The sequence below is a fragment of the Cupressus sempervirens genome, chromosome 2, assembly GCF_028749045.1.
Source record: "Cupressus sempervirens isolate cs-2001-9-10 chromosome 2, ASM2874904v1, whole genome shotgun sequence".
Classification (NCBI taxonomy): domain Eukaryota; kingdom Viridiplantae; phylum Streptophyta; class Pinopsida; order Cupressales; family Cupressaceae; genus Cupressus; species Cupressus sempervirens.
This window is the reverse complement of record NC_143119.1, coordinates 39,319,668-39,331,758: the sequence shown is the minus strand read 5'-3', so window position 1 is coordinate 39,331,758 and position 12,091 is coordinate 39,319,668.

Sequence of the window (12,091 nt, the reverse complement as noted above, 5' to 3'; positions counted from 1 at the left end):
TACTTGAAAAGTGATTAGTATGGATTGAGCATCTACATCTATCAAGTGCATGAGGATATAGAGCATTGGCTATGGATGTCGAGTATTAGAACCTCACCGAGTCAGTCTTCAAAACTCGAGTATCTTCTTGTGGACCAACTTTGTAATTTTTGTGTTAACTTGTATCATGCCTGACTTTGATATTTTGTAATTTGGATTGGTATATATATGTAATGTATTGTACCATATCAGTGTGTAAGTGTATGTATTGAAATGTGAATATGGATGCGAAAAGTTCAAGTTATGAATGTAGTAGATAAAGAGAAAATTGTAAAGGCCATAATAGTATAAGGAGTAGTAGAGACATATCTATCACAGAAAGGTGATCAGTACACTAACGAATCTCTATTAGCAAACTCAGTTGTCAATCAGAGATCTATTGCTTCATCCTAATAGGTGAACCAGTCAAAATCCTTTAACAAGTAGACCTAACAGTCTTTCATAAATCTCTTTACCGAGTGCATACTTCATTGTATGTTTGTAAATCCTCTCACAAGGTGGACCTAGTAGTCCTAATTGCTCCGAATAGGGAAGATCATCAGAAATGATCAATGTAAGCCTTAATAGGCCAAATTTATGCTGTAGTACTAAAGTTTGTGGGTATCATCCCCACCCTAGTTTTACTTTCTATTTGGAAGGTTTTTGGGTCACCAAATCTTTGTGTTCAAGTGTTATGGATGCTTTCATGTTTTTCGTTTCTCATGCATGCAATTAGATCAGATGTAATAAATAGGTGCTAATTGATTCATTGGATTAAGAATTGAAATTATTAAAGCTTTAGAAGTTATTGATTCACCCCTCCACTCTCAGTAACTTAGCATAGTCTTGAATATTTCCAACAATTGGTATCAGAGCGTCGTGTTTCTCAGGAGAAAGTTTAACAGCTTAAGCAAAGATCAAGATATGGAGATATTTAGACTTGAAAAAGCTATTGATAATGAAAAGTTGGATCTGGAAATGGCCATTGCCCAACTCAAGAAAGCCAAGGAGAAACTTTCCCAATCTCTGAAAAGAAGAAAGGAACTTGCAAATCAAATGAATGTTCATCTCTACATTGAAGAAATAATTGAAGACTTTCACCCTTCAAGAAACTCAAATGAAGCAAATGATGCAATCAAGTAACTCCTAGGGAAGAATGGTTCTTTGCAAAAATAAGTAAGAAAACTAAAAAGAAAAAAAAAATTTAATTAGTAAGGTTATGTGAAGTCTTGGAATAGAGAAACAAGATAAAAGAAGAAATGGATGGAAGGAACAATGAAATCCAGAACCAGTCCCTTCAGCAAGAAGACCTTATTGATTAGCTCCCCAATGCAAATGAGGAAATTATGAGACTAAGATTTAAAAATGAAAGAATAAGGAATGATCTAAATTCTAAAAGACAAATCAATGAAAGAATAAAAAATAATCTAAGATATGAAAGACAAATCAATGAAAGATTAAGGAATGATCTAAACTCTGAAAAGAAAATCAATGAGAGATTGATGAAATCTCAAGCAGACATGGATCAACTGAATGAGCAAAACCTATATAGGCAAAAAGGAAAAGTAGGAATTGGATACAAAGAAGAAGGTGAATCCTCCAAACAAGGTTCTCAAAAGAATCATAGACCTACTTGCAATCAATGTGGTAAGATAAGTCATACATCAAACAAATGTTGGAGCAATGGAAAAGAAAAATTCAATGGAAAAATGCTACAATTGCAATTAGCATGGTCATAGGGCTAATGAATGCAAAAAGAAACCAAGATTTGAAGGCAACTATCATAAATGTAAGAAACATGGACACAAGGCATCAAAATTCAAAACAAAGACACTGAACCTTGCAGAATGAATTGTGAAAACAATATTCGCTTGAAACTACAATACCTGGTGTAGATGTCATTACTATGGAGAATTTGGACACATTAGTATGAATTGCATTAAACATCATATCAGGAAAAGAGATACCACTAAAAGATGTTTCATTTGTACAGAACTTGGTCATCTTGCCAAGAATTGCATGAATACTGATAGAATTGAAGATGAGAAGAAAGCAAAGGCTGATAACATTTGAAAGTAGATGAGACAGCAATAGATTTTAAGTCTACCAAGGATACTAGTCTAAGAAATGATGATCAAGTCACTCAAGAATTGGGTGACTCTACCATTTCTAATTAAGTTCTCAAGGAAGAACTAGAACTAGGCTATCAAAGAAGACATCTGAATCAATTGCAGTTGAAAGATGACAAAGATCCAAATCTATATACAAGATACAAAGGGATCAATAAGCATGATCGGTATCAATTATTACCGAGTTACCTTCTCTACCATGTGAGGTCAAGTCATAAACTCTACCGAGCAAGGTCAGGAGTAACAAAAGCAATTATGGTTACCGAATCGTAAAGTTGTCACCAAGTAATCAATGCCATATAGTGGATGACAGTCTGTTAACTCATCTATTTCTATGCTAAGCATTAATGGTGAAGTTTTATCAAAAGGCATGGAATCAAATTCATTTCTTACTATGAATTTTAAAGTGCTATTGCGATGAGCTATTTTCTATGCAATCAAAGCGACTTGAGTGAATTTTTTGCAAAAATTTTTCAAAGCTCTCTCAAGCTACCGAGAAAAAATGGCATCCAGCAGCATGAAGGTCAAAAGAGGGTCTGACATGTTGGTTCAAGGAGTTGAATGGAAAGTGCTAGATTTCAAGCTCATGCCCATAGTTGTTGAAACCCTAGACCCAAGCAGAGCTCAATCCCAAATCCCTCCTAAGGTACTTCTTGTTAAAGACATTTGTACTCATTTCAAATGTGCTATTCAAGAAATTGGTACTCTAGAAATGGATGAAACTCTAGGTCAGTTATGTGTTGATGGAAGCCTAAAACTCAAGCATCAACATTTGGAAGCCAAAGGATTGACACACATTCTCGATATGCCCTGAGAATTTCATATTAAATGAATCAGGTTTATCCTTAGCTAGGTGCATAATAGACAGTTGTGTTTATATCACCCAATTCTGATAACAAAGAAGATGATTCATCAAATCACTAGCCTCCCCATGCTAGCCCAAGCCAAAATGACAAAAGCCCTAGGGTGAGTAAAGTTGGAGAAGAAAACTCTAGCCAAATGGGATGGTAGAGGTATGAAAATCAGTAGTGTTCTAGATGCAGAATTGAAATTTGGAATTCATGTTATTGTGCATAAGATATATAGTTCAAGCCAACTTAATGGTGTTTCATGTGAAGCCATTGATTTGGAATATAAAGTGGTTAAGAACAACTTATCTTATGACCTTGCTGACCTATTATTGAGATAGTTCAACAAAAACATGGAAAGCATTAGAACATCAAAGAACAACCCATGCAAGTTTGGTTCATTTTTAACCTACCTATTCTTTTATAAACAGAAGTTCTTCCCTTCTAAAGGCATTGTAGTCTAGAGAAAAGACGTTCATGTGCTTTACCAAATAAATGAATATATTGTAGAAATGGGTGAGAACTATGGCAACATCATGGATAACTACTTTGATGTATTCAAGGAGAAAATGAACAATAAGTTTAGGATTCCAAAGAAGTTAGTTGAAGATTATAAGGATGATGTATGCTTCATGGTGGATAGTGATAAGGTGTATATCTAGGTAGTTAGGCCTAGAGTTGTGTGGGTAAAACCTCTTGGCTATGAGGTAAATATTGATGATACAAAGGATATCATTGAAGCCCTTGTAAATGAACCTATTGATCCTAAGGATCCTTATTTTAGAACTTATGATGAAGCCAAGGCTAGAATAGAGCTAGAAATAAAGCTCCCATAGGCAGTTAACAAAGGAAAGAGAAGGATAGCCAAGTTGAAATCAAATGCACCTCTCTTGTTAACCGAGGGAAAAGGTGAGGATGTGGAACAAGTACAGGATGAGGAAGAATCTGAGAAAGAAGAAGAACCTTTGAAGAAAAAGGGCAAGGTGGTCATCACCAAGCTTGCAAAGTCATCCACTACAGTCTTCACAAGGAGGTCACAAAAGAAATGAGGTGATGTGGTATTCAGCAGATCTCCACCCACCTTCTAGGATAGGCTAAAGAAATTGGAACAAGGAGCAGGAATACATTTTTTTTAAATCATTGAAATATGAGATTAGGACTGAGGCTAAGTAGAAGCAAGTTGAAGACCTAGTGCAGAACAAAATGGGTAAGTGGAAGTACTTACTAGACCATATCACTTCTCAAGTCTCCAGTGAATTACTAGAGAAGATAAAGCCAAGATAGGATTTTTCTATGCAAAAAATCAAAGACATATAGTTGAGGTAGTTACTACCGAGCATATCAGATGCTGAGGTGAAAGAGTCATTAAAGAAAAATGAAGAAAAATTGACTCTAAGGTTTAATACTTGTTTGGTTTTGATCAAAAACATTGAGCATGTTGTTAGTAATGCTACAAACACTTGGACAAATATTTATCATTTTAATAAACTAAGTGAATTTCTAGTTGAAGTAAAGGATGATGATGAAGAAGAAGATAAGGAGAAAGAGGAGGAAGAAAATGTTGAAGAAATGACTGACTTTGATAATGAAGAAGATGAAGAAGATCAAGGTCCGGAAGCTACTGAGGAAGACAAGCAAGATGATGAGGAGACCAATCCAGTCAAGATAGATGTAGCAATCATTGCCTCATTTCCTCACTCCCTGAGCAAACAATTGACTACATCAAGTATGGATATAGCTTCAACAAGTTTGGTTGTGACTACTAGTGATACATCAAATGTCCAATCACTCTTTGCCCCAACTCAGCTCAGCATATCATTGAAAAAAGTGACTTCCACTTCATCCACCAAGCTACAAACTCCTACTTCATCTATTGAGTTGAGTTCTTCAATCTTCACTTCTCCAATTTTGACAACTTCAGTTTTGAGTACATCTGTGGTAAGTTCTCTAGTTTTGTCTACTTCAGTTTTGGATTCTACAATTTTGACTTCATCAATTTGGATTTTTCAAATATTTCTATAAGTATTCCATTAGTTAGTACAGTATCAATTTTTACTACAAGCCCAAGTATGTCTACTATTATTTCCATTCTAGATACAAAAGCAATATGTGCAAGGACAGTTGAGCCTAAGGTTCAATCAAGTACAAAATTTTTGGGGAAAGGAAAAGAGATAGAGGAAGACATAGATTTAGATGAGGAAATAGTAATTCCCAAATGGGATATTTACAATCTTTCTTCAGACCAAATGAACACATTTGGTGAAATCCTTTAGAAAAAGGCTAAACAACAAAGATTAAGAGAGGAAAGAGACATAGAGTAAAAGATAATAGAAGATACCAAGAACATTTTGACAAAGGCAATAGGAATTGACATTGACTCTTCTTAGCCTATTTTGTATTAGCTAGAAAAAAGTAGTCCAAAAATTCAATGAGGACATCAATGGTCAAGATAAGCTATTTGAAAAGGATGAAAATAAATTTAATAATAAAGTAATAAACTACTGGAGCACATTGCACAACAGATAGCCATTTATCAAGTTGACCTTTTAACAATTTTGGTAAGTTTTGAGGCGTCCTGTTCAAACGTGTCATCACTTTTTGGGAAACTATGTGATGTCCTTGAGAATACAAATGAGATAAAGGAAAAATTGTCCAAAATTTATATGGATATGAAGGCAAGTGCTTAGTAGCTACAACTTGACCCTAGTTCAAGCTCTGCACATTTCAAGAAAATCAAAATTTTGTCAAACATGCAAGCTGAATTGCTAAGAGAAGAAGCAAGGATCTTCTCAACATTGATTGACATACAAAATATGATCCTTCCAATCATGGATGCTATGTAAAAACAAATTGTATATTCAAAGACTCTAATCCATGATAATAACTTCTCTATTGTAGACCATATGATTGTACTATCAATAGAGGTGCAAATTGCAATTCATACATGAAAGGTCTTACAAGAAAATTGGGATAAAAGCTTGGCAATCACTCTCAATGTACACTCTAAATTCTTATCTTATTTTGGTGTTTCTATGTAAATATGTTAAGTTAAATCTTTGGCATTACTATCAAAAAGGGGGAGAAAAGTTACATTGGAGAAATGTTATATGTATATGGGAGATATGGGAGAAAAGTCAAGACATATACATAGAGGGACACATAGTATGGGGGAGAAATATGCTATGGTGGAGAACTACTCTATATATACCTTACAAAGATCAATTTTGAAAAATCTCAAAATATACCAAGCTAGTATCACAGTGATGAATACAAGGTATTCAGTTTTGGGCGAGTAAGTGTTTTTGTCACTAATGCCAAAGGGGGAGATTGTTGACATATCAATCAATTTTTTTATTAGTGCCACCCACTTATTTAGATTCTGTATAGCTATTGAGATCATTGAACAGTTTACAGTGTTTGGCATGAAATTCAGTAGCCATCCAGTTCCACAGTTGCTACCAAGTCTTTTGGACTAATCCTAGTGGTTACCAAGCAGATTTAGTTTGTGTGAAGTCCAACAGTTCAAACTGTGCATTTTAGTATACACTGAGTTTATCAGTGGTTACTAAGCACTATAGTGTCAACTGAGTTCATAGTTCATGTGATGCAAATTTAGTGTTAACCAAGCTACTTTATGCTAACCAGGTGATTCAATGTTTGTTGAGTTGCACAATATCTACCGAGTCACCAGTGTAGACCGAGTTCAAGACTACTTGAAAAGTGAATAGTATGGATTGAGCTTCTATTTCTACTAACTACATGATGATGTTGAGCATTGACTATGGATTCTGAGAATTAGAACCTCACAAACCTAGTCTTTAGAACTCAAGTATCTTCATGTGGGTCGACTTTGTAATTTTTGTGTTAACTTGTATCATGGCCAACTTTGATATTTTGTAATTTGGATTGGTATATATATGTAATGTGTTGTACGATATCATTATGTAAGTGTATGTATTGAAATGTGAATATGGATGCGAAAAAGTTGAAGTTATGAATGCAATAGATAAACAGAAAATTGTAAAGGCCATAATAGTATATGGAGCAACAAAGACATATCTATCATAGAAAGGTGATCAATAAACTAAGGAATCTCTATTAGCAAACTTAATTGCAAATTAGAGATCTAATGCTTCATCCTAATAGGTGAACCAGTCAAAATCCTTTAACACGATAGACCTAATAGTCTTTCATAAATCTCTTTACTAAGTGCATACTTCATTGTATGTTTGTAAATCCTTTCACAAGGTGGACCTAGCAGTCCTAATTGCTCCTAACAGGGTATATCATTAGAAGTGATCAATGAAAGCATTAACATGCTAACTTTATGTTGCAGCACTAAAGTTTTTAGATATCATCCCCACCCCAATTTTACTTTCTATTTGGAAGGTTTCTGGATCACCAAATCTTTGTGTTCAAGTGTTATAGATGCTTTCATATTTTTAGTTTCTCATGCACGCAATTAGATTAGATGTGATGAATTAAGTGCTAATTGATTCATTAGATTAAGAATTGAAATTATTAAAGCTTTAGAAGTTACTGATTCACCCCTCCCCTCTCAGTAACTTAGCATAGTCTTGAATAATTCCAACAAAGGGTTCTACTGATAATTTAATCCTAACGTATACAGAAGATATTCGATATGAAAGAACAAAAGATTCAGAATAAAAGACTGGAAGATTCATGTAACAAAATTTAGGAAATAGATTTAAACAATCATGAAGAAGACATGAACAATAAATAACATAATTAACTATCCAAATCAAAACACAAGAATCTACCTAGATTCTGATGCTAAAATTGCAAACACCCAAAAGATTTGGGAGAGAAACCTCCTCTCTAAAAACCTTCTCTTTGAAAAATTCCGCTCCAAAATTTACAGTCCCTCAAAAGTGAACCCACGATTGTTGATAAGGAGTTCTCTCCTAAATTTGGGGCACTAATTGTGTGATCACTAGAGAGGACTCCTTACTTACAACTCTTTAACTCTTTATGATCTTTCTTTTATGTTTTCATGCATGTTTATTGCAATATAAAATATCTTTATTTAAATTCACTTGACTTCTCTTTTTAAATCAATTTATTATATTTTAATCTCATGCATACTTTGTGCAATCTTAAAACTCTTTAATAAATTAATATCTTTTCCATTTTTAAATTTTTTTTGAAGCATCAATTGATAAAATATTTATTAACTTAAGTAATAATAATATGTAACATTTATTTAAAAATGATCTACTAAATATATTATTATTAAATTAAATAAATATTATTAAGCTCTAAAATTAAACTTATAATTTTATCTTTAAATTTAATGATTTTTATTTAATTAATTAAATACTAAAAATAGCATAATAATTTTTTATTAAATTAAATCATTAATTTAATATTTTAATTTGAGTTAATTAATAGAAAAATACTAAATACCTATAGGACGACATACGGAAACCTATCATAGAAAAATACATACAAGATCAAACTAAAGGGTTATAATCACAAATTTCCATCATACGATGCATTTGAAAGGAAATCAAATCATATACTTGTCCTAATTTTCTAGGACAAATGAGTTTAAAGGTTAGGATTTGGATTGAAGAATTTATTTCCCCTCTCTTACCATTGAGATAATGTGATAGAGTATGCTCATCCTAGCAATTTAGGGAAGTCGATACCCAATACCTACAATCTACATAAAATCCATGCATGTACAAAAACATATATACTAAGCTAAATAGGCAATGGCATTAAGTGGTGCATGTAGACACCTAAAAAATCTTTAGAAAATAAAGTATTTTTATTTTCTAAAAAATTCCTGATGACATCATCATTTATTAATTAATTAATTTATTTTTATGCCATTAAATCCCTTTATCTTAATTAAAAATATTTAATTAAGAAATCCCTCCCAAAAATGTTTAAATCTTATTTAAACATTATTTCCTTATTTATTAATTATTTAATTAATAAATTGACCAAAAATCCCAAAATAAATAATTAATTTATTTTTTTCCCAAAAGTTGGCCAATTTCCTTAAGACCAATAACCTTTTCCAAAATCTTCTAATCCTTCTTTAATTTTGATTAAAGGCTAATCTCATCATTTCCTACCCCTAATCCCAACTCGAAATATTTAATCAAGATTAAATATTAATCCTCATGTTTATTAAAATTATTTTAATAAATATCTCCTCAACCCAAACCTTTGAAATAAATAAAACTTTATTTATTTCATAAAATCTTATCCTAGGAAGTTCTAGACTCTTCTAGAAAGTCTTAATCCTCATCCAAAGCCTAGACTCTTCTAGAAGATGTCTTTAACCCTAATCCTAATCCCCTCCTAACCTTGTCACATTCTCTAAACATGGGTTAAGACTTGCTAACTCAAGCCAAAGTTAACAAATATCTCCTCCTTCACCCACCCTCATTAATTGCAATCCACTTGCCATCCACTTGCCTAGTCCTAAGCCATCTCTAACCCTTCCTCTAATCATTTTTACAACCCTAAGCAAGCTTAAAACCTCCCTAAACCCTCAAATTTGAATTTCATGGTATCTCTCACAAATATCTTCAAAAACAAAACTTTATAAAGCCGACAAAGTCATAAATGTTCTTACAAAGAACTTATGAAGGGTCTTTATGAAGATTTTATCCCTTGAGCCTCCTTTGTTGACTTATCCTTCCCCTTTCCTCCATCCTCTCACCATGTGACATGTGTCACTCTTTGATTGGTTGTAAGGAATCACAATACATGTGCTCTCCTCTCATGCAATCTAAGCCCTCCATGAGCTTTTTCCCATCCTTGCATCTTAGTCCTCAATCCCTCAAGCCTCTTGCCTATAAATTGGATCCTTCCCCTTTGCAAAATAACACAATCCATGAAGTAAAGTTATAATGCTATTTTGAGAGCCAAATCCATACTAAAGCCATCTATCCACACCAAAAATACACAATCATCCATTGAAGCCTTTGGAAGCATATTGAGCATACATCCTATCCATTTAGATAAAGCCACTCAACAAGAGAGCTTCTCATTGAGAGAGCCCATTAATGGCTCATATTTTCAATTGAGAGCTCATCTTAGTCTATCTTGAAGTTTATGAATTTTGTTTAGTTTGTAGAAGCTTTATTTAAATTTGGTTTCTATTAGCATACTAACATTGCTCATATACATTTTGGCATGCCTGGTGGGACCCCGCATGGGTCATCTTCATTAGCTTTTTTAGTCAAGTTTTGTATGTCATTTGCTGATTTTGGCTAATTTTGCTTGTTTTTGTGATTGGTAGGATTGTATAAATTGGTTTTGTAGGTCCACATGAGAATGAAGAAGACAAAGGAACTCATAGTATATCTCATAGTGTTTGCAGATTTTTCAAGCTTATAGGTGGACAAAGAACTTGGAATTCTTCTTCCTCTTCTTGTCTATATTCTTCTTATTCCATATACTTCTTCTTCTTCTTCTTGTGGGAGATCTTGGCCATTTTTTTTAAGGAAGCAAAATCATACACACTTCTTTTTAGTGCTTAAAATGAACCCCCAAATCATACTTAAATCCATTAAAAAATTAAAAATTTGCAAAAAAGAAAAAATCTTTTAACAAGTGAAACTAAACCAATCTAATCATTTGCATCCTTGCAACACCAAGGTTTTAGATGCATTCATGCAAAGTTAGGAACACTTCATTTTTGGGAATTTAAAAAGAACTTCAAGTTTCCATTTCAAAAGGTTCAAAATCAACACTAAGTGCACACTAAAATCTAAATCAAACTCAAAGCATCAATCAAGGATAAAATGAACCTCATTTGCAAATATTTTAAAGTTCTTTTAAAAAACTCATGAAAACTAAGAGTCCTAAATGGTTGCCAAAAATTGTCCTAAAAGCTTTGTTATTTGTTCCAAAAAAATGTCTTGTTGCAAAATCTTGAATGTTTCTTAGGTTTTTCATTCATCAAAACAATCTAGGAATATCATTTTTGGGCTTAAAACATGCAAAATAGAACACAAAATCTTGAATGAAAACCAAAGTCCAAAGAGTCATTTTCACTTTTGAGTCCAAAACAATCTTGAATGATCTAAGGTTAAAACAAAGCACTTCAAAGTTCTTAAAACAACACACAAAATCTCAATCTTGAATGCTCAAAGGAAAAAACTTGAATGTTTAATCACTTTTTTTTGAATGGATGTTGCTAAAATCACTCTTGAGTGCCATGGATTAAAATCAAGTTTGTTTTTTTTATGAATGCATGATTAAAACAACAAATCCAATCTTGAATGTCATAGATCAAATAATCATCTTTTGGGGCATAAAAAGAATCCACATTTTTGAAATCTTCTAAGTTATAAAAACTAATAAAGATGCTTTAAGTAAGTTTGTAGTTGGACTCACCCTCTTTAATAACCCATCAATTTAACCATTGATTGCAATCTAAGTGCCATCTATGGGGATGGGTCTACCTAAGAGGGTGTTAAGTGCTCCACAAAGATCAAACTCCACTCACTTGGGTCTTTAGTGGTTTTTCTAAGTTAGAAAATTCCTTGAATGCACATTAATCTCGCTCACACTTCATTTGGGCATAAAAATTGGACAAATCTTGACATGGAGGGCCTCCGGGTGCACACTTGACAATCGAGTTTCACACATCTTTGTTTTGGGCTTAAAACAAACTCACACTCAATCTTGAATGCCTAAAAATCAATGAACATTGCATGGTTTGGACGCATTTTCAATGACGCTCGCATTTCTTATGTTGACGATCTCTCGACTTTCATTATGTCGATGATGCTGTCAAATTGGAATGAACATTGTATACCATAATCACAAGTGTCTTCAATCATAGCTTACAAAATCTAAATCATCAATTGGAATAAACACGTGTCTTTTAAAGCCCAAGATCATGTATGTGGTCTTGTTTTGCACTTTTTAGGAGGCCTGCTTGGGGATTTCATCACCCCTTGGGACGACCTCAACTCCAGCGTTCCGGCGGAGTATAAAAATTGGGAGGTGAATCCAAAGACACCTGTCTTGGAATCAAGATTTTGTCACTCGGGCTAAGCCTCAAGGAACTTTATACCCTTGAGAAGTGAAAGAGGAGAAGTGGGT